Consider the following 22,528-nt stretch of genomic DNA (forward strand, 5'->3'; position numbering starts at 1 on the left):
CAAAATCAGTTTACTGAAATTTTACAGAATAATAATCGCGAAAAAATTATAAGTCGGGGCTAAAAGTTCAAACATTATTCCACGACATTCAACAATACCCCGGATATACCCCACAAAGATCAGATAAGCCAAGTACTGCGATATGTGACGATTGGGAATCGGTGTGTATGAGTAATGGAGTTGTTTCGTAGATTTCATTGAAAGAAAAATCAAAATAGCCGAACGTGCTAGTGAGATGATACTATGTAAGGTCGACGCTAATGGGCTCGACGTTATGAACTGTAGAGGGCAAGTTTATGATAATGCTGTCACAATAGCCGGAAGACAGACGTGTGTGCTGTGACGAGTAAAAGATCAGTCCTAATTGCGAATTTGTATCCTGTACCACCAGTAATTGGACCTAATTTGCTTGCATGCAGAATCGGTGCAGGTGAATTCAGTGACTTTCATAGGCACATTGGAAAGTTGTTGTGCTTTATTTTCTAAGTCCACACGCCGATGGGAGGTTCGATTTTGAGTTTGAAGAGGGTTCAGGACACACGTAACAGCTCAAGAGCGATGCAGTTAACATGGCACGAATTCTTCAAACAACTTGTGACAACGCTAGAGAAGCTAATCGAAGATTGAACACATGGACGGACGCAGGAACTTTGTTAGCCGCGATGCAATCATTTTCATTTCTATGTTTCTCGGTTCTCTGGCAACCCGTGCTGCGTGAAGCGAATAACGCCTAAAATTATGTGCAAACGGAGGGACTTAACGTACATCAGGGCGCTCAGAAAATAATCGCCTTACAAACGGTACTTGAAGATGAAAGAGAGGAATTCATAGTCAAGGCTTTAGGTTACGCTTAAAGCTTCAGCGAAGAACTTGACATTTTCATTGAACTTGCAACACAAACTGGGAAAAGGCAAATTTATGGCGACGGAAGTAGAGAAGCTTGCCTATCGCACCAAGACAATTTAAAACGAAAAATGTTTTCTCCATTAGACAATGTCACTAATGAAATTCGAGAAAGGTTCCAGCAGCTCCAGAATTTGACCGGAAAATATGCCTTCCTATGGCCTGCAATAATATTGGGCGTCGATGATCAGGAATGCAACCTAGACCAAGCTCCTCACGATATTGACAAAAGAGTTTAAACTTGAGCGCGTGCGCCTTTGAGCTTTCGTAAATGCAACAGACTGTAAGAAGTAAGTTATTGATTCTGGTCCACTAGGTTTATTAAAGTTTATTTTTGAGTCCAAACTTGAAGGAGGCTTACCTAATATAATTATAATGTTGAGCTTATTCCTCACAGCTGCCTTAAGTATTGCCAGTAGTGGAAGAAACTTCTTTAAATTGAAGCTGAGAAAAACTGTTGAAGATTTACAAAGTCCACGTTGTAATTAACAAATCTAACTATTTTGGCAATCGAACAAGAGGCACAAATAAACGTTGACAAATGTACTCAAACATTTGTGTTGCAAAAATTACGCAGGATAAAATTTTGATTTAAGAAAAACGTTTTATTTTGAATCATTTTGTTGAAATAGTGGCAGAGCATGACACATTTTTTTGCTTAATTGCGAAAATAGGGAGCGGAAAATTTAGGGTTCTCACCTGCTTGCAGAAATCCACACTACGCCACTGCACAATGTAATAATTTTGAAAACTCGTAGTGTAGATCTTAAATTTGCTTACATAAAGTGGCTTGTTTAGTGATAAAATGTCTTAGCACTACAGATACGTGAAGAAAGACAGCTATTATTACAAAGCATCACGTTGAACTGTTACCAATCTGTAGGTTTACTACTGCTGAATATGTACTTCATTCACTGTACTACAGTAATTAGTTTCCTTTCTATGAAACTCCTGAAAATATTTCTCTTTAAGACAAAATTACATTTAGTGCTTTGTTAATGCTTCAGATGAAGACGATACAGATTCAGTGGAACACATATTAATTTACTTTGTTTCCAGTCCCTCGTATGTTACAAAAATGATTTTTGTTTTTACTGTATTACAAACGTAATGATGTTAGAGACATACATCTTTGTGGCCTTAATATTTCTTTTGCCTTATCCTAGTGCATGTATAAAATATCCTTCATTATAGCGGCAATAGAAGCTTACATGAAAAATCCATGGAGCAGCAATAAGTAAAGAAAGCACATAGTCTGAATAGACAAACTGACTCGAATGTGCATTAAAAAAATGTTGTCTGTGAAAGTGCGTTATGTGTACTGCTGTTCTTATTGTAGTTATAGATGAATTACACATACTCTCTAATATAACTAGCTTTTAGAGAACTTTCAGTTTATATTACAGACATTGACGCAGTAAAAATGTGTAAGTGCCTTGGGTTATTGATATTTGTGAAAATGAAAATCTTTTTGCAAATTAGCAAGAGCATTTTATTAATTTTATCACTTGCCTGAATTTTATAGTGGCAAACAAATTTCAGTTTTTGCAACTGATAACAAACAAGTAAAACATGCTCTCTTAAATTTATCAGGTACGCCAACTGACACAATGGGGCCTCAGATCTGATCATCTCACATGCAGCGGTTTCTTTCCTTTAGTCGTCCTTCATTTCAAATTTTACGCCGTAAACGTGTTAATAGGATGGGACAGGGGCCAAAGAAGTGGAAAAGCGCGGCAACATAAGGTCGGCAACAAGGCAACGAGTTTAGTGCGTGGAACGTTGGCAGCCATCGGCGCGTTGGAGGGGTGCGACGGTAGCGCCTCTAGCGGGTGGGGGTTGTGGCAGGCAGCAGGCAGACGGGCCTGGCCGCTCGGCGTGGACGGAGCGGTAGTGTGTTGCGGTGTCGCCGCCGCCCAGCCAGCCAACCAACGGACTCGGACCCTGTGCGCCTGCGTAAGTACCGCAGCTGTTGCCAGCCGCTCAGCTGAGCGCCGCGCAGCACCAGCTGCTCACGCGCGCGCGCCAAGCAAATTCTTTCGCGAGTGCCATCACTTCCTAGAACACGCAAAACAGTCACCAATGACTCATTTCGTTTTTCACGGACTTCCCACTGCTAATGAAATACCCGCCGTTACTTGCTCGAAATTTGCAGTCACATATACTGGAAACTTCTGCGGCAGTAAGTAGATTTACTTACACGCTGCATACACTCAATTTATCACCTGACAGGGTCATCAGGTTATACTTCTGCGACAATTATTAAATTGTGGAAACAATGTAATTCGTTTTTTTCTGCAGTACCTGGGTTTCTCCCGCACTCATCTGTGTAACACTAACGTAAGCCAGTTTTATCCTGCACTTTCCTTCAACTGAATGGTCGCAGTGGCTCTGAAATTTTACGCGACAGAAACTTTCAGTTGTCGCTCTACTTTCGGTATGCCCGACAGAGTAAAATGACATTATCTGATGCTGATGGGCGATCTCTTGGTTTCAGTGCGTTGTTTACGTTTGTGTTTGGTTTTGAACAATTTTTCCTCTTCCCGTTACCGATTATAATAACGGGATCGGCGAGGACGTCGTCGTGCTTTGTGCATATCTTCCCGTGACAGTTATTTCGAAGTTTCATATTTTTTTCGGTAACGCTTCCAAAGCATCGTCCAGTACTTATAGGAGAGTGATATTGTGCCTTCTCGAAATTGGGTTGCGATAATAGTGAACTGTAACGTAGCCCGAGGTCTTGGTTTGATCGGAAGATGACAGTTCGATTGCGAATGGGCGAAACCAACGAATGAGAGTGCGAAATAAAAGTTGTGGTACGAGACTGATCTGTAGCGTAGTCCGCGGTCCATATTTAACGCACTTTTTTTTTACAGGTAATTAAACCTACGAAATAAATTCATAAAAGCTGAATTATATATTAGATAAATTTCCGACGAGTATTTTGGTGCATACTACGTTCATTAAACATACATTAACTGTGGAAAATGAGAGGATAGGAGATGCTACATAACTCCTATCGTGCACATGAATTAACAGATTTCGCCAAATGTATGGGTTGCTAAGTTCACGTCACACGAGCAGTAGCGCCCACTGTGCACAGTTTAGACGGTTTCACGTCTGTGGTCCTGAATTTCGAGTAACTCCGGCTGTGTTTCATAGAGCAACAGAGTGGATATCGTGTTTCGGCTATAATTACTCTGCTCCTTAGAAACTCAACTGACGGAATTAAAGTATGGTGTAAACAACATTGCAACAGCTCGTGACCGCTGACTGAAGGGGAGCACGCGTTCATCCCACGTCCTTGTTCCTGCAGATGCGGGCCATGTCTTCCATCTCGTTGTTACTGTTTCGTAGTAACACGAGAAAAGAAATTTTGCAAATGTGAAGTGATTGTTGGCTCAATTAAAATGTTCTTGTTTGGCATACATGTCACTGTAGACAGGATAACTACATTTTAAGAACTGACGCACATTTACATTCTTATATAGTTTTGTTAACGAGAGAGGGAGAGAAAAATAACAGCCGCATCCAAACTTCCCCGCGGTAATTCGAAGAAAACGGTTGTTCGCATAATCCACAACACGTTGTGTTCCGGTAGAGACAAAACGTGGCCAAAAATGCCTTGGACTTTTTTGGCATATATGTAGTTCGGGAAGTAGACAGAATACGATCTGAATTTTAACTAAGGCATCATCAGGCAACTGTGTTTACAGGGACTGCAAAAGCTCTACCGTCATACTGATTGAGTTTTAATCCTCTTTCGGTTTTCCCTGGTGCGTTCCATAGATACCGATGTAGCTCCCAAAAGTCAGCGGTGGTTTGAATGTAAAGGTAATGATTTTATAGTCCACTGATTTCTTAATAAAGTGTTCTCTCACGGGAGACCATATGATAGCTATGTGTATAACGTTTCGACGCTGTTTTTGGTTTTATAAAATACAATACTTTGGAGAAAAATTGGAAGTGTCGCTTATAGAAATGTTAAAGTGCAATTTTGCTGGAATTAAGCCACCGCGCTTTCATTAGTTTGTGACATATTAACCAGATACAAGCGAAATTGTACCATTTTCCGCGCTCTGCATCTAGCGACGATTTGTGGAAATATCAATAAATCAATCTAGTAAGTTTCTGTTAACCTGGCTTCTTTGTCATCCGTTCCCTATATACACTCATTGTGAATTTCACATTTTAAATAAATTAAAACATGTGCTTGTACTGAGTAAATCTCTGACCATTATCAACTCGTAATATACCACCAGATAATTACGGACCAAATGATTGGTTTTTCGGATACATGGGGTACATGAAGTTAGCACTTCATTTTTATCGCAGTTAAATTACATCTTTCTATCACCTATTACCTGACGTTGCTGTTGTCTCTGACGAGCCTGAATAATGACAAGAAAATTAGTTTTGTCACATGTTATAGGTTATTTGGACATCCAGTAATCCTTGGTACCTTGTAAAACTTTACTCTCTCATTCGTCGTTTTACGTAATTTTAAAGATAACTAATACCAGTACCTTGTTTATAATATCAACATGTTTTCTGTATCAAACAATTGCGTTATCACATAGTTGCCGTTGCGAATGCAGGACTTGGCCCGCAACACTTATTCCCAAACAGCATTAAGAGTTTTTAGGTACTGATGCGACCGTAGTAGAAGCAGCCGAGAGCTGCATGGTGTGGACTAGGTGATGTCCTCGTAACTGAAGTATGTTTTGTACCAATCTCTTAAGACAGTCAGGTCTGAAATGCTGATATTCCTGTGAATTTAAGTTCACGGTAACTGTGCTTATATTCCATCATTAACAATTATTGGCTTCTATGACTGAAGCAAATCACTGTTTGTCTCGGACAAAACGCACCTAAGACAGAAAAGTGCTGAAGTGAAAATCTGCATTTGAGTTAATAACTTCCCCTCCCTCCCCCCCCCCCTCCGCACACACACACACAACATACAACATTTTAGGGTCTATGTTCACTAGACAGTTTTTTCTTATTTTGTCCATACTACTTACTCCCAAAACATGAAAAGCAGAGACCTTGCAGTAGAAGAGAGTTGTTTCTCAGTATAGAGATGCAGCACACACTCGCATCGGACAAGCATGGGGAAGGATATTGACAGCATTCTTTTCATAACATCCACTTTGGTATTCATCTTAAGCAATTTCTGAAAACCAAGGAAAACATAAGTCTGACACACCAAACGAATATTTGAACTCAGTCGCTAGCTCCCCACCAACCCCCCCCCCCTCCCCTCCCCGAATGCGAGTTAACCACTTCTCCAATTCGGATGGAATTGCATTAGCAGTAAAATGCTGGTTCCGAACTTCCTCTCTGTACCCGTGCAGTATACTGGTAGCAACAATTATCCAGTTGCGATTGAGGCGTTATGATAGGCTGGCCTTGGTGATGTCTGGAGTATAAACGATACAGACCATCGTGCAACTCTGTAAGCACAGAACAACTGTATTTCCTTCAAGCAAGCACAGTGGGTAATATGTGTATAACACTGATCCTTTTCAGGACCCTTCGTCTGTTTTCAGCGCAGCTGTTAATTAATATTTGAAGTTTACGTACAATTTTGAAGAATATCTCTTAATTACTTTTTGCGGCACTACATGAATAACATAGTCCATAATATAAGGGGCAGTCAAATGAAAACGAGAGATAGAAACAAAATTAAGTAAACTGTTTATTGTTTCAAAAGTAGCCGCTAGAACCCTTAATGCATCATATCCTACTCTGAGACAAGACGGTGAATGTCTTAATGCAAAAATGTTTTCGGTTGCTGACGGAACCATATTTGTACCCAGGCATGCACATCTTCGTCCGATGCACATCGACGGCCACTAATGTCTTCGTTTAGGGCTTCAAAAATGTGAAAATCGCATGGGGAGAGATTAGCATGTGTAAGGCCTTCACAGCGTATCTTTTGCAGTGTAATCGAAACAATCTGCACAACATGTGGGCGGGTCCACAACTGTCTCAATGGCGCACTGAAAACTCTGTTTTACTGGCGTTGAGTATTCGTCCGTGTAACCACAGAACACTATTCCGAGAAGTATATTATCCAGCGCACAGAACGTAATAACGCAAACTTACCAGTAGCTGGCGACACGTGCACGACTTACTCGCTTCTCATTAGGGCGCTGGGTGTTTGATTGGCTAATTTAATTACGAGCCAGAGAATGTCACGTCAACTAGCCAGTTGTGAGGGAGAATGGGTGCCAATCTGCCTAAATGCGCTTATTATGAGGTTGCAGTGCTAATATGAAATCAGTGGAAAATTTGGCTCATATACTCTGCCTATATTCAGTGTTAGCTTTACGTGTAAATAAAAAAATTAGCATCTCAGCGCCCCTTCGTTTATGTCATGCAAACTACTGCAGAAGGTACAAAGTTACGCCAGTATTTGGTCTTTTCTTAGAACTTTCATGAAGGACACTTAAAAACAAAGACTGTTTCCCGACCCAGATATATGCCCTAATGACTAAAATTTTATCTTTGTTGTCATTGTGCGGGACTTCAGGAAATCAGTACGATCTTAGATTCGTCATTGAAGTCTCTTTCACGAACCTTAAGCGTGGTCGTAGAACGCAATAAACATTTTTTTTCATTTTTCTATATGCTTTACGGCTGTCAATAATATTGTGTGACACGTCGCACTCCTGTGCTGATCAGGAAAACATACCAATAATCTCTTACAACATGTCGACCCTCGACGGATCCTGCAAACCAGGACGGTAGAGATAGATGAGCCGCGAGTATTTCATCATACACGACCTGTAATTTTGTAGCAGCCTCCCAAGCGGCGCAGTTTCCTCTTTAGGAGGAGAAGGGTTCAAATACCCGTCCGATCAAGATCCTGATTTGTCCAAATCACTTCAGATAACTGCCGACATTGCTCCTTCATCAAAGCTGTGCCAATTCCATCCTCCATTGTTGTCAGGGGTGCAACCAGTGACCTTCCTACCCACATTCTGCCCTTTGTCTCGCCAACAACTCATTTCACCTTAGCTGCTTCAAACGGTCACTCTTGTGTATTGGACGCGCATTGCTGAGTCGAGAGCTTTGCTGCCGACGTGCAACAAAGATATCCTACCTGCGAGCATTACGTAGTCGGCATCCTACAGCACAGCGAGATTATAAAAGAGCAGACTTTTCTCAATTACATCAGTTACAATTTGATCCTGAAAGTTAAAACGTGATAGTTAAGTTGGTTTTAACAACGAACTCATTAAAGACAGAGTTCAGGATTGGGAAATTTTTGGGGAGGTTTTGACGAAGGATCTACCGCCGAATTTGTTTGAGGTAATTCAGGGACATGACAACAGACAAAAATAAGATTAGCTTAATAGCTCGATTTTAAAATTCACATTTAAGAAATTGTTCACGCAGGAGGATCATACAAACATACTGTCGGTTGGCCATTGCACCAACTCCCGTAGGAAGGACATAGTAATAGGCGGATAGAGTTGAAAACATATAAGTTGTCAGGTCCCGATGGAATCACAGTCAGAGTTTACAAAGAGTGCTCTACGGTATTTGCCCCTTACTTAGCTTACATTTATCGCGAAACTCCCGCCAAGCGCAAAGTCCCAAGCTACTGGGAAAAAGCGCAGGTGGCTCGTGTATATGAGAAACGTAAAAGAACGGACCCCCAAAATTACAGACAGTATCCTTAACATCGTTTTGCTGCAGAATTCTCGAATGTATTCTCAGTTCGAATAAAAAGTTCGTTGAGACGGAAAAGCTCCTGTTCACAAATCAGCACGGTTTTACAAAACATCGCTCGGGCGAAACTCAGTTTGCCCTTATCTCATGTCACATCCTGCGAACTACGGATGAAGAGCAACAGGCAGATCCCATTGTCCTAGATTTCAAAATGTTCAAATGTGTGTGTGAATTCCTAAGGTGCCAAACTGCTGACGTCATCGGTCCCTAGGCTCACACACTTTGCACTCCGCGCGGCTGCCAGATTTCGGGAAAGCGTTTCACACTATGCCCCACTGCAGGCTGTTAACGAAGGTGCGAACATACGGAATAAGTTCCCAGATATGAGAGTGGTTCGATCTCTTAAGTAATAGAACCGAGTACGTTGTCCTCGACGGCGAGTGTTTGTGCCTTAGGAAAGTGTGACAGGACCGTTGTTATTCTCTGTATTCGTAAATGACCTGATGGACGGGAGGAGCAGCAATCTGCGACTGTTTGCTGATGATGCTGCCGTGTACAGGAAGGCGTCGTCGTTGCGTGACTACAGGAGGCGTCGTCGTTGCGTGACTACAGGAGGACGCAAGATGACGTGTGATGAATGGTAGCTAGCTCTAAATGCAGAAAAATGTAAGTTGGTGCGGAAAAGTAGGAACAATTCCGTAACGTTCGAGTACAGCATTAGTAGTGTCATGCTTGACACAGTCAGGTCGATGAAGCCTCTGCGTGTAACGCTGCAAAGCGATAGGAAGTTGACCGAATGCGTGAGGACGGTAGCAGGGAAGGCGAATGGTCGACTTCGGTTTATCGGGAGAGTTTTTGGAAAGTGTTGTTCCGCTGTAAAGGAGACCGCATATGGGACACTAGTGCGATCCATTCTTCAGTACTGCTCGAGTGTTTTGGATCCCCAGCTGGTTACCAGGGGTAAACGAGACTGGGTATGTTGCGCTCTTGCTTGTACCACATAAACAGGGAAGTGGAGCCGCCGCCGTTCATTTCTCTAATAACAGATGTCGCTGTCGCACACGTCTGCACACTGTGCAGCGTTTGGCCGGCCCTGCACTACAGTATTGTACTGAGGATAAATGAAAAAAAAAAAAAAACTTAGCGAGACGAACAGAAATGACGCTTTCATTCGAAGACGTTAATAACTTCGAAGTTAACAGCGGTTTTTGATTGTCCCCGGGACACTACAAAAGACAGGAAATGGTCGTCAATAGGGAGGGTGGTCAACGAGGACATGAAGGCACGCTCTGCAACGTACTCCCATGTTGGCCGCAATGTAGGCCAGCAGTTGTGGTAGGGTGTTCCATTCCTCGAGCAGCGTGGCTCACAACCGCTGGATGGTCGTTGGACGTGCTTCAGTTTGCCTCCCACAATTGCTCGATGCGATTCGAGACTGGGGAACGGGCACGCCAGCCCGTATCGTTTCGTTCCAGGAGTCCTCGAGTCAGTACACCCATGTGTCATTATGCCTCACAACACCGTAACACTTGGACCAAAACAGCCATGTTCCGTACTGTTCCTGGGTGCATTACGTGTTCCCACCTCTCGCCATATGAAGCTACGTCCAGCACTGCCAGTCATGTTCGTTATGGTGTGTGGGGGCATAACGTCGCATGAGCATACTGACCAAATCTTTGCACACGGTACACTCATCGTGGACTATTTCCACATGTGCATCTTTTCGAGAGTGCATTTAGTCCTGATTTCATTTTTATGGAAGGCAATGCCTGACAGCAGGTGGAGGAGCTCTTGGAACGAGAGGATATTTGGCGAATGGTCTTTCACTTAAATCGCATCGAGCGCATGTGTGGTACGTGTTGGGGAAACTCACTGAAGCACGACCATGTGCACCAACGACCATTGAGCTGGTGGAACGCCCTGTCACAAAACTGCTGACCTGCACTGTGGATAGCAAGGAAGAACGTTGCATTGCATTGCCGTCCGTGGCGATCACACACCCTGTTAAGAACCATATTTTGTCTTTTGTAATATTCGAGGGACCGTCGTAAATTGTAGTCACTTCAATGTAATTATTGTCTTTGAATACGTCATTTCTATTCGTCTCATTGTGTATCTTCTGTACTATACCCTAGCGGTTCTTGCTGTGCACGGTCCAAGTTTCATCGAGCTATATTACTCGGCCGCGAAACGTGCGAAAATTAATTTCACCTTTAAGTTTCAGACACCAGTGTATATGGAAAACGAGGAAGAGGACGACCCAGAAGCAGAAGGAGGTGGCGAGACATCTAGGATGACATAGCGAGGATCAGTAGCAGCATTCAACAGACAACCGACACATCAGATAGGTTGAAATGAGTGCCACTTACGGGGCAGGCATACGGTCGATAAAGCACGTGCTTTGTAAAAGCAATAGCAAAAAAAATATTTTTCACTGCAGAAGTCGCTTTTAAGGGCTTAATACAAAGATAACAGTCTTAGAAATACCATCTAACCTTCGTTTCAGGGTCCGATAATCCACCTTCGGGGAACTGCTTCCTATGTATTGGCAACTTATCTCAGTTGTCTGTAGATAACAAATAGTATAAACTACAGTGTGCACGCAGAATGTGAAACAAATACTTCTTTCGGTCATTCCACGTCAACTCATCTAGCACTGTGTTCTGTAAAACTCTCTTAACTGGGTTTATGAGAAAGACACACCCTGTACCGCAAGAAAGTGTATTTGATTATGCATTATTGCCCGAGATTTAGCAGCTCAAATTCGCTGGAAATTCACGTTTGCTCTGGGCAAAGTCACGCATGGATTCAAACGGATGACTATATCTTGGCAAGTATTGCTTCGACGAACGTTAAGCTTTACCAGTCTCCATTGGGGACAACTGCGAATATTCACAGAAAAGTTCATCGGAATCCGTGATGATCGAGCAGGAACATGTTCCGAAATTAGGCGGTTTCAGTCCTTTATAACATACGTGTAGTGTTTGGATCGACGTAATGTATTAGTAAAACCGTGGTCTTGTAATACGGTAGATAAATTTTCATAACTCTAGATCTACATACATACTACGCAAGCCACCGTGCGATACGTGGCTGAGGGTATGTTGAACCACTGCTAGTCATTCCCCGTCCTGTTCCACTTGCAAATAGGGCGAGGGGAAGACGACTGCCTATATGCCTCCATATGAGCCCTAATTTCTTTTAGCTTACGTTCACGATCCTTGCGCGAAATGTAAGTTGCGGCATTAGAATCGTTCTGCAGTCAGTTTCAAATGCCGGGTCTCTAAATTTCTAAGCTGAGAAATGGCAGGTACTGTGAAAAAGCAACGCTTCTGGCGCTGCAGTCCGGAACCGCGGGACTGCTACGGTCGCAGGTTCGAATCCTGCCTCGGGCATGGGTGTGTGTGATGTCCTTAGGTTAGTTAGGTTTAAGTAGTTCTAAGTTCTAGGGGACTTATGAACTAAGATGTTGAGTCCCATAGTGCTCAGAGCCATTTGAACCATTTTTTTTTGAAAAAGCAAAGGACGGGAGATCTATGTTCTTGGTCGTTTAAGAATGACTGGGAACTGCAATTCTTTTTTGTAGCCGTTGGTGAAAACTCACTGTTTGCTATGCCGCCGAATAATAGGCGGCCAGCGTAAGTTTTCAATTGAAAGAGACTACAATACATATCACAAAGACGAGTGTAATGTACTCAACAGTGAAGAACGGCAAGCAAAATTAAATGTCCTTAAGAAAATGGATGAGACACATCGACTCGATTATCATTTCTCATGACCAGTGATAAACGTGTTTGGATTTATTCCTTTCATAATTAAAAATTATTGCTTACTAACTGTGCATCATTGCCTCATTCTGTTCCATGTTACATTATTATCAGGATAGTTGGTCATTAAACCAATTGATCCAATGTATACTTACACTTAGGGCTTTTTTTAATGTGTGAAGGGCTACGCTCAGCTGAAGTCGATAAAACGTAACATTCATCTTATTGTCGGTTATTATGCAGATTTCAGACGGAACTGATGAAAGACATAGCAATAATGGTAATGAAATAACAGGTGATCATCGAGAGGTCTGCGGTTATCATTCTGTTCAGAGGTCAGCGAGACAGAAATTACGTGGGTGTAACTGAGGGCACCGAGAATTAGTTATACAAAACCTTGCATTAGTTTAATGTTATTTGAAATCATGAATAAGTGCTCTCTTTCTTAAATACTAGATCAAAAACATTACGCATATTTACGTGCCGTCAGTCAAGCTGCCTTAATAAAAACCCACAGTTGTTAACTGTATTACTTGTCTTACAGGGTTAAACTGTTAACATAAAAGTAGACGTCGCAATGAGTAGACTGTGACAGTATTTTAAATGTTTAATACGCGAAATACCTTCCCACGGTTGGCTTGCAAGCTGTGGAAAGAGCACTAGAATGCGCCGGTACGGAAGTTGCACATGTGCTGGAGCACCGCACGCGTGCCGGCCCTGCTGTAGTGGCAATTTCTATGTACGGACCCAGTTTTGTCGAGCTATGTTATTTGGCAGTAACACATCTTGCGAAAGTTGCTTTCGTCCTGAAGTTTTGTAGACTAGTGTATTTTTCGAGAAAACGCTGTTTGCCGACCCTCCAGCATTGTAACTCTGACAGCTCAGCTGCATCTTATTTTCTTAGACACAGTGACGACTTTAGGGACTTCGTCCAATTCACGTAGTTCATTTTTTCCAATCCTACATTCTCTAATATCTCTACAGATTAAAGGTCCAGAGTATTTTTTTTAATATTTTTTTCCATTAAATATGTTGTCCTTTCTTTCGGACATGCCCTGAGTTATTTTTGTGCCCCAGTGCATCAAAAGCCTGAAATTACTTTCGGGAAGTATTTCCTTTGCGAATGTTAAAAGCTTACGCTCGTCTTTCCTAAACTTTAGTGCTTCACATCCATACAATTATACCAACATCATAGCACATTAATAAAAACTAGTTTTCAAGTTGCTTATGAAAGTGTTTTTTTTTATATTAGGAGTTTCGTATAACTGTGAACTGTTCATTTGGCAGCTGCTAGACCTGCATATACAGGATATACAGGGTGGTCCATTCCTAGTGACCGGGACAAATATCTCACGAAATAAGAATCAAACGAAAAAACTACAAAGAACGAAACTCGTCTAGCTTGAAGGGGGAAACCAGATGGCGCCATGATTGGCCCGCTAGATGGCGTTGTCATAGGTCAAACGGATATCAACTGCGTTTTTTCAAATAGGAACCCCCATTTTTTATTACATATTCGTGTAGAACGTAAATAAATATGAATGTCTTAGTTGGACCACTCTTTTTAATTTGTGATAGATGGCGCTGTAATAGTCACAAACGTATGAGTACGTTGTATCACGTAACATTCCGCCTGTGCGGCCGGTATTTGTTTCGTGCTACATTACCCGTGTTAAAATGGGCCGTTTACCAATTGTGGAAAAGGTCGATATCGTGTTGATGTATGGTTATTGTGATCAAAATGCCCAACGGGCGTGTGCTGTGTATGCTGCTCCGTATCCTGGACGACATCATTCAAGTGTCCGGGCGGTTCGCCGGATAGTTACGTTATTTAAGGAAACAGGAAGTGTTCAGCCACATGTGAAACGTCAACCACGACCTGCAACAAATGATGATGCCCAAGTAGGTGTTTTAGCTGCTGTCGCGGCTAATCCGCACATCAGCAGCAGACAAATTGCGCGAGAATCGGGAATCTCAAAAACGTCGGTGTTGAGAATGCTACATCAACATCAATTGCACCCGTACCATATTTCTACGCACCAGGAATTGCGTGGCGACGACTTTGAACGTCGTGTACAGTTCTGCCACTGGGCACAAGAGAAATTACGGGACGATGACAGATTTTTTGCACGCGTTCTATTTAGCGACGAACCGTCATTCACGAAGAGCGGTAACGTAAACCGGAATATATGCACTATTGGGCAGCGGAAAATCCACGATGGCTGCGACAAGTGGAACATCAGCGACCATGGCGGGTTAATGTATGGTGCGGCATTATGGGAGGAAGGATAATTGGCCCCCATTTTATCGATGGCAATCTAAATGGTGCAGTGTATGCAGATTTCCTACGTAATGTTCTACCGATATTACTACAAGATGTTTCACTGCATTACAGAATGGCGATGTACTTCCAACATGATGGATGTCCAGCACATAGCTCGCGTGCGGTTGAAGCGGTGTTAAATAGCATATTTCGTGACAGGTGGATTGGTCGTCGAAGCACCATACCATGGCCGGATCTGACGTCCCCGGATTTCTTTCTGTCGGGAAAGTTGAAGGATATTTGCTGTCGTGATCCACCGACAACGCCTGACAACATGCGTCAGCGCATTGTCAACGCATGTGCGAACATACGGAAGGCGAACTACTCGCTGTTGAGAGGAATGTCGTTACACGTATTGCCAAATGCATTGAAGTTGACGGACATCATTTTGAGCATTTATTGCATTAATGTGGTATTTACAGGCAATCACGCTGTAACAGCATGCGTTCCCAGAAATGATAAGTTCACAAAGGTACATGTATCACATTGGAACAACCGAAATAAAATGTTCAAACGTACCTACGTTCTGTATTTTAATTTACAAAACCTGCCTGTTACAAACTGTTCGTCTAAAATTGTGAGCCATATGTTTGTGACTATTACAGCGCCATCTATCACAAAGCGAAAAAAGTGGTCCAACTAAAACATTCATATCTCTTTACGTACAACACGAATATGTAATAAAAAATGGGGGTTCCTATTAAAAAAACGCAGTTGACATCCGTTTGACCTATGGCAGCGCCATCTAGCGGGCCAACCATAGCGCCATCTTGTTTCTCCCTTGAAGCTAGAAAAGTTTCGTTGTCTGTAGTCTTTTCGTTTGACGCGTATTTCGTGAGATATTTGGCCCGGTCACGATCAATGGACCACCCTGTATTTCTACATAGTGGTCAGAAACAGTCTGGAAAACTTGTAAGGATGTTTTAGTGTAGGTTGTGCTGAGGGACAATTGTTAAGAAAAAAAATCGATACGTTGCATGGTTTCCGAGTTCATCAGCTGAAGTTAGCCGATCAGGCTACTGTGTGCGCATATTCAAGCGGCCCGCCAGATACAGTTTGTGTAAGTTGTTCTCATAGCATAGATGAGACATGGGCAACCTTTTGTGACCCGCGGCCGGCCGGTGTGGCCGTGCGGTTCTAAGCGCGTCAGTTTGGAAACGCGTGACCGCTACGGTCGCAGGTTCGAATCCTGCCTCGGGCATGGATGTGTGTGATGTCCTTAGGTTAGTTAGGTTTAAGTAGTTCTAAGTTCTAGGGGACTGATGACCTCAGTAGTGAAGTCCCATAGTGCTCAGAGCTATTTGAACGAATCCAAATGTGGACATTTATTTATGCGTCGTGAACATTGTTTCTCTACCTACGAATTTTGACAGTAGATGTCTTAAAAACTTTCTGTGCAAAATTCTGCAACGCCGGCAGTGAAGGAATAATGTTCACGACACGTAAATAAATATAAACATCTGAAATGGGATGCCAGGCATCTTGAAACGTCATCAGGGAAAAATAACCGGCTATAAAGGCAGCTGGTTGCAGTAAATTCATTACTTTCAGTTCGAACAGCTGCAGAGTTGTAATAGCCGCCGCGCGGTGTGGCCGGGCGGTTCGAGGTGCCATGTCTGTCTGCGCGGCCCCTCCCGCCGGAGGTTCGAGTCCTGCCTCGGGCATAGCTGTGTGTGTAAGTTAGTTTAAGTAGCCTGCAAGTCTAGGGACTGATGAACTCAGCAGTTTGCTCCCTTCGAAATTCAGACACATTTGAACACATTTTCTAGTAGCTCACAACAGACAACAAATATTATCTACTTATGATAATTCGGGAAATAACAGTGAAACAAAATACGGCAGTGGGACAGGAATCCCAGTAGACACTCTATTGAATCTTCACGTTTTTTTGGCCACAGGCACGTCATTCTAGTGTTTGAAATTTAGCGTGTTAATATCCGCTAATACTATTAGCAAGCATTTTTAATTATTTGTCCGAAAGTATTTTTGATGATTGGTCTCACAGTCACGGATTGTTCCTGTAACACTAAATACATTAAGCCATCAATTCTTTGCTCATTATAAAAACTTCGAAAGTCTAAATCGCTTGAACCTAGCATACATCGGCTGTATTATACACAAGCGGAACTGGAAAGATGCGAACTACAGAACGGCGAAATGTCAAACGAATAATACTCGCTCTGACACGCTCAGTACATTTTGATAATAGTGAGAATATTTTGGTTGGCATCAGTAATCTTTGCAATATTTCTAGTACGGACAATATAGTAATCGCCCTTATATGGTCCTTATACTCAAATATTGACAATAATATCGAACGTTTGAGGGCCCCATAACTTCCGCGTGACATTTCTACTATCACGGATGACAGGCACGAATTGTATGTTGTTAGCACTGTATGCAATGGCCGAAACTGCTCAGACCCATGATTACAGACTGTATGGCCAATAAGAAAGCGAGCTGTATACCTGTATCCTAAAATGTGTCCCGGAAGGACTGCAGCCGTCTACCTCTCTCTCTCTCTCTCTCTCTCTCTCTCTCTCTCTCTCTCTCTCTCTCTCTTCCCCCCCCCCCCCCCAGAGGTCGGATGGCAACCAATCACGTGCTGGCCTGCGGGGCGCAGGCTGCCTAGGAATGGGAAAAACCGACCGGTTAAAACCGATACCGGTATTTTAGCTCTGAATGGCCGGTATTTTTGTATATTCGTTTGGTTTTCTTTATATCACGTGGTTTTTATTTTTTACTAATACCCGAGTAAAAATCGCAATTTCAATTAGCAATAGCAGAAGTGCTAAAAATAGTAATTTTTATTTGTAAAATATTTTCATTGATTTGAAATACTAAGTTATTATAGAAAAATGGGAAAATCAATCAGTTCTATTTTAATAACAATGCCGACAGAAACGAACAACAAACACGTGGCATAAGAAATGATACAGCATTGCTGAGACAGTAATGCATCTGTTTCCACGTGGCATTGCCTGTTAGCTGGTATGCGTGTACATGCTGTGTGTAGGACTTGCCCCATCTGGTATGTGCGGTGGAAAAATTTGGAAATTTGTGGTAAGATCTTATGGGACCAAACTACTGAGGTCATCGGTCCCTAAGCCTACACACTACTTAATCTAACTTAAACTAACGTACGCTATGGACAACACACACAGCCGTGCCCGAAGGAGGATTCGAACTTCCGACGGGAAGAGCCGCGTGGGCCGTGACAAGGCGCCGAGACCACGCAGCTACCCCACAGATGTGCGGTGGCTGCTCGCTGTTGTCATCGGATATAATTTGCATTACAGAATGGTATCAGCCTTACTCAGGAAATATTTTACGAAGTGTGGTGTCAATGACGTACACTGCTCCATTTGCTTTAAAAGATTAAAACCGAAAGAAGCCACAACAAACCTGCAACATCATATACAGAGAATACTTAAAACTTACCCATTCCCTCACAGTTTACGATAAAAAGGGAAAGTAGCTGTTCTGCTGCCTGTGTCCACATAATATACCTTCATCTGCTTGTAGCCCTTGAAAACGTACAAATAAACACGAAAAATAGTTCTTCAACTTCAGTTTTCACTCTTTAGCACTGACTTTCGAAATTCCGAGCAATGGTATGGTCCTCTATTACAACTTGATTTTTGAGCAGAGTTTCAAAAAATTAGAATCAATAGGAAGATACTGGTGATCTTTTGATGTATTCAGCCACTTATTGCTTTTCGAGGAAAGCACTGAACAGGTGGCGGACTGTGTTTTCTTTTATTTGTCTATTTAATTTAATATTTCGATCCTATGTATCTTCAAACTGAGGAAGTCACAATTTTCCAGTCTTTTGTACGATTTCCACTTTTATTACAGGAAATAACAGGGATAAAAAACAGAAAATGTGTTACTTAAGACACCGGCTATTTTGAGCAGCTTAAGTCAGGTTCAACTGGCGTTGAAAGAAAACGGTATAACCGAAAACCGGTTGTTTCAGCGATAGCAGTCGATCACTACGGCTGCCCACCCGTGGCGTAGATGACAATGCACGGGGCTGCTCAGCCTTCTGCTGTCGCCCCATGTCCAATTTTTGTATCGCTCTCTTGTTCGGTTTTAGGAAACCAAACGAAAAACTCGTTTTGGCAACACCGTCTCTGGCGGCCCACTTGAATTTCTGCGCGCAACGGCCTGATTGGCTAACTTCAGTGCTAATTAACTCGGAAACGGCGCAACGTGTCGACCTTACAAGCTTTTCAGATGTCTCTGACCACACTGTATATCTCTGTTCTCCCTAAGTAATTAGAGTTATCAGCTTCGTTTACAGTTAATCCGTCTACGGCCAAGGGAGCAATTCTACCGCACACTGGAAAAATAATTTCAACAGTTCTACCGATTTTTTTAGTCTATTAAGATTCCAGACACTGTTTCCTGAGAGCATAAAAAGAGCTCATAAAATTTAAGAAACATAATGTGATGTCTCTTCCCATACATAAATCACGGCAGCGGTTTCGTTATAAGTATGCGCATAAAATGCTTGTTAGCCTCCCTTTACAAAAACCTAGGTTAGTTAAGAAATTACTCAGGATGTTACCAAAGCAGCAATTTCCCAACTTCCAAACAAAGTAAATCGTGTCACAAGATTTTCCGTGAGGATGAAACGCATTGCAGAGCGTCAAACAGGTGCATCTTGTTCTGGGAGCAACTAAGTAGCGCAGAGTAGTGCGGCCGTTTGTCACTGGTAGGCTTCTAGGAAAGCCCCACAGTGCCTTCTTTCCAGAGGCCCGCTGCCAGGGTTGCTCACTGGTCATGGGAGTCTGTCAGACACGCCGCAGCCATCTGTATCTATGCGCTGCGAACACTTGTGAAGTGTATGGCCAGGGGCACTTCCCATTGTACCACTGATTAGAGTTTCTTTTGATTCCATTCGCTACGGATCGCGGGAAGAATTATTGCTTCAATGCCTTTGTGCGCGCTGTAACTAATCTGATTCTGTGTCTACGACACATGGAGGTTTGTAGTATATTTCTCGATGGCTCACTTAATGATGGCTCACACTGTGGTGACAAACGTCATGGGATACCTCCTAATATTGTGTAGGACCTCATTTTGCCCGGCGTAGTGCAGCAGCCCTATGTGGCAGATTAGATTACATTACTTTCGTTCCATAGATCCGTGCTGAGGAGATCCTCGTGGATGTGGAACATGTAAATTTTTTTAAGCTGAAATAACAATACTAATACAATACGAGGGATCACAAATTTAGCATTGGAGGGCAGCGTGGAGGGTAAAAATCGTAGAGGGAGACCAAGAGATCAATACACTAAGCAGATTCAGAAGGATGTAGGTTGCAGTAGGTACTGGGAGATGAAGAAGCTTGCACAGGATAGGGTAGCATGGAGAGCTGCATCAAACCAGTCTCAGGACTGAAGACCACAACAACAACAACAACAATACTAATATGCAATTTTGTCATATGATGACATGTTGGAGACCGTGGCTGTTTTTGAAGACAAATGTTGATGGTGTTAGGACAGCAACCAGCCACAAATTTACTTTGAGTTCCTTTATTCAAAGGAAACCGTTACCGGTTTCGAATCGTTGCGATTCATCATCAGACGGTTTACACGCTTTCTTTCTGACATTTGCTGTGTTTTTATAGATTAATTGTCCTAAAATATAAATAAAACATGATTACAAACACGCCCATATGTTTGTAAACTCTTTGTATGTACCAAAACATGTGGTGCGTGGTTGGAACGATCTCAGCGACAAATCTAAAGTCTACAGTGAGAACTATTACGTGTGCAACAACGAGGATGCAGTGGATTTTTCAATATTCCCGTGAAACTGTCTACTGCGTCAAATTAATCCGTTACTATTGGTGCTGTCCTTTATTGTACACATAACATATATCTAGTCAGAGGTATTGGTTATGGGCCCCACACGCTTGAGCAGGACGGGTCGAACGAGTTCATTGTAGACCATCTGCATTTTCCCACTAACTGAAATGTGCCACCTGCTTAACGGACGACTCAGCCTGTGTGACCATTCCATTTTATATCCCTACAAATTTTCATATCCAGGTATTTCTTTGAGTTGACTGATTCCGTTTCTCTCCTAGATTTTGTAGTAATAGGATTCTGCGTTTTTTTCGTTTTGCGAAGAGTGTAGTTTTACACGTATGAACATTTAAAGTGCGTTCTCTGCCTGCACACCACTTTGAAATGTTATCAAGGTGGCTAAATATATTTTTATTGTGTTTCACAGCTTTGATAAATTATAGAAATTACATCACGTAACACTGTAGCCGCTGTTTAACATGTTATTTAATGTGCTATCTGTTTCGGAAATATACCGTTATCCAGGACCTGTTGCACACACCCATTACAGAATAGGAAAATTTCGAGTGAAATAGATGTCTGAAAACTGTAGTAAAAATACGAGCATTACTCATACATTTTTGTTAACAGCACGAATTACACATATACGTCAAAAACACTATGTCAGAGACATAAAATTTATAAATAGTGTTTGCCCATGCAGAGGTGGATCCATAGAGTGCCAATTACAGGCAACATCCAAGGAACACAAAATAAAACGGCAGTGTATGACGAACAACTGTTAGCGTTAAACGCCGGCATCCTCTGAATGCCGTAAACATAATTCCAGTCAGTTGCCACTCATGACCGGCACTGTCTTTGTAACAAGATATCCCGAATATTTTCATTACATATTTTTCTTTCCCATTAGATTTGTTAATTCAAAACGGAATTCTATCTATCTACATTTCTCTGCCTGATGTAAAATAATAACACTATTCATAGTTTTATGCACTACACGCTTTTCATCTCTTGAATGAGAAGGTTATGTAGGCGGATTGCTTTTGTTGGGGTTACGATATTACTTGCAGTGCGTGCTTATTTTTCTGCTGGTTTGTCCAATGTACTAGAAATGCAATCGTTGCACTGCGCTTTAAATACGCCCCATCGTTGGTAATGCGGTATCGGTTCTATATTGGACTGAATCGAATTGAATTGTATTTACAGTTCTAATGAACAATAGGGACCGCCTTGTTCGTCACACAACACGCATTGAACGTGAGCGTTATAACTATGGTTCAAACGGCTCGGAGCACTATGGGACTTAACATCTTAGGTCATCAGTCCCCTAGAACTTAGAACTACTTAAACCTAACTAACATAAGGACATCACACACATCCATGCCCGAGGCAGGATTCGAACCTGCGACCGTAGCAGTCCCGCGGTTCCAAACTGCAGCGCTTAGAACCGCACGGCCACCGCGGCCGGCCGTTATAACTGTTCACGTTAGTGGTGCATCAATATATTTATTGTATATTACTAGTAGGAAACAGTTGTTCATCTAAATCTACATGAATATTGTGCAAATCACACTTAAGTTCTTGTCAGAGGATGCAGGACGCCAGTTTCAAACTGTCGCTCTACCGTCTGGATCGCTAATAGCGTTTGGGGAAAATGACCGTCTAAATCGTAACGCGCGAACTTTGATTGCTCCTATTTTATCACGATGGTCATTCCTCCCTATGTATCTGGGAAACAATAAACTATTTTAGCATTCTGTTATTCTTAGAAATCTCGTGAAAATATTTCGACATAATGAAAAACGCCTTATCATATCCATGCATCTCACCAGTTTTCCGAGGACACAAAACGAGCCGCCCTTTTTAGAACTTTTCCAATATTCCTGTCACTCTTATCTGATAAATATCTCACCCGTACTACGCTGCTATACTCTATAAAAGGACGGAAAGCGTGGTATAGGTACGTACAACAAATCTACTAGTGTTCCGCTGATAGAATGCAGTATTTGTTTCGTGTGTACACTCGCGTC

The 22,528-nt window shown here is 42.3% G+C and overlaps 1 protein-coding gene across 1 annotated transcript in view; it reads left to right on the plus strand.

Moving 5' to 3' along the window:
* Window positions 1–2,760: 2,760 nt before the first annotated feature.
* The window catches only part of LOC126185127 (organic cation transporter protein-like), a 480,435-nt gene continuing 460,667 nt past the window's right edge, over window positions 2,761–22,528 (plus strand). Inside the window, exon 1 of the mRNA XM_049927950.1 lies at window positions 2,761–2,859. The gene's annotated coding sequence lies outside the window, so the exon portion shown is untranslated. The remainder of the gene's footprint in view (window positions 2,860–22,528) is intronic.

Source organism: Schistocerca cancellata, chromosome 4, assembly GCF_023864275.1.
Source record: "Schistocerca cancellata isolate TAMUIC-IGC-003103 chromosome 4, iqSchCanc2.1, whole genome shotgun sequence".
NCBI classification, from domain to species: Eukaryota; Metazoa; Arthropoda; class Insecta; order Orthoptera; family Acrididae; genus Schistocerca; species Schistocerca cancellata.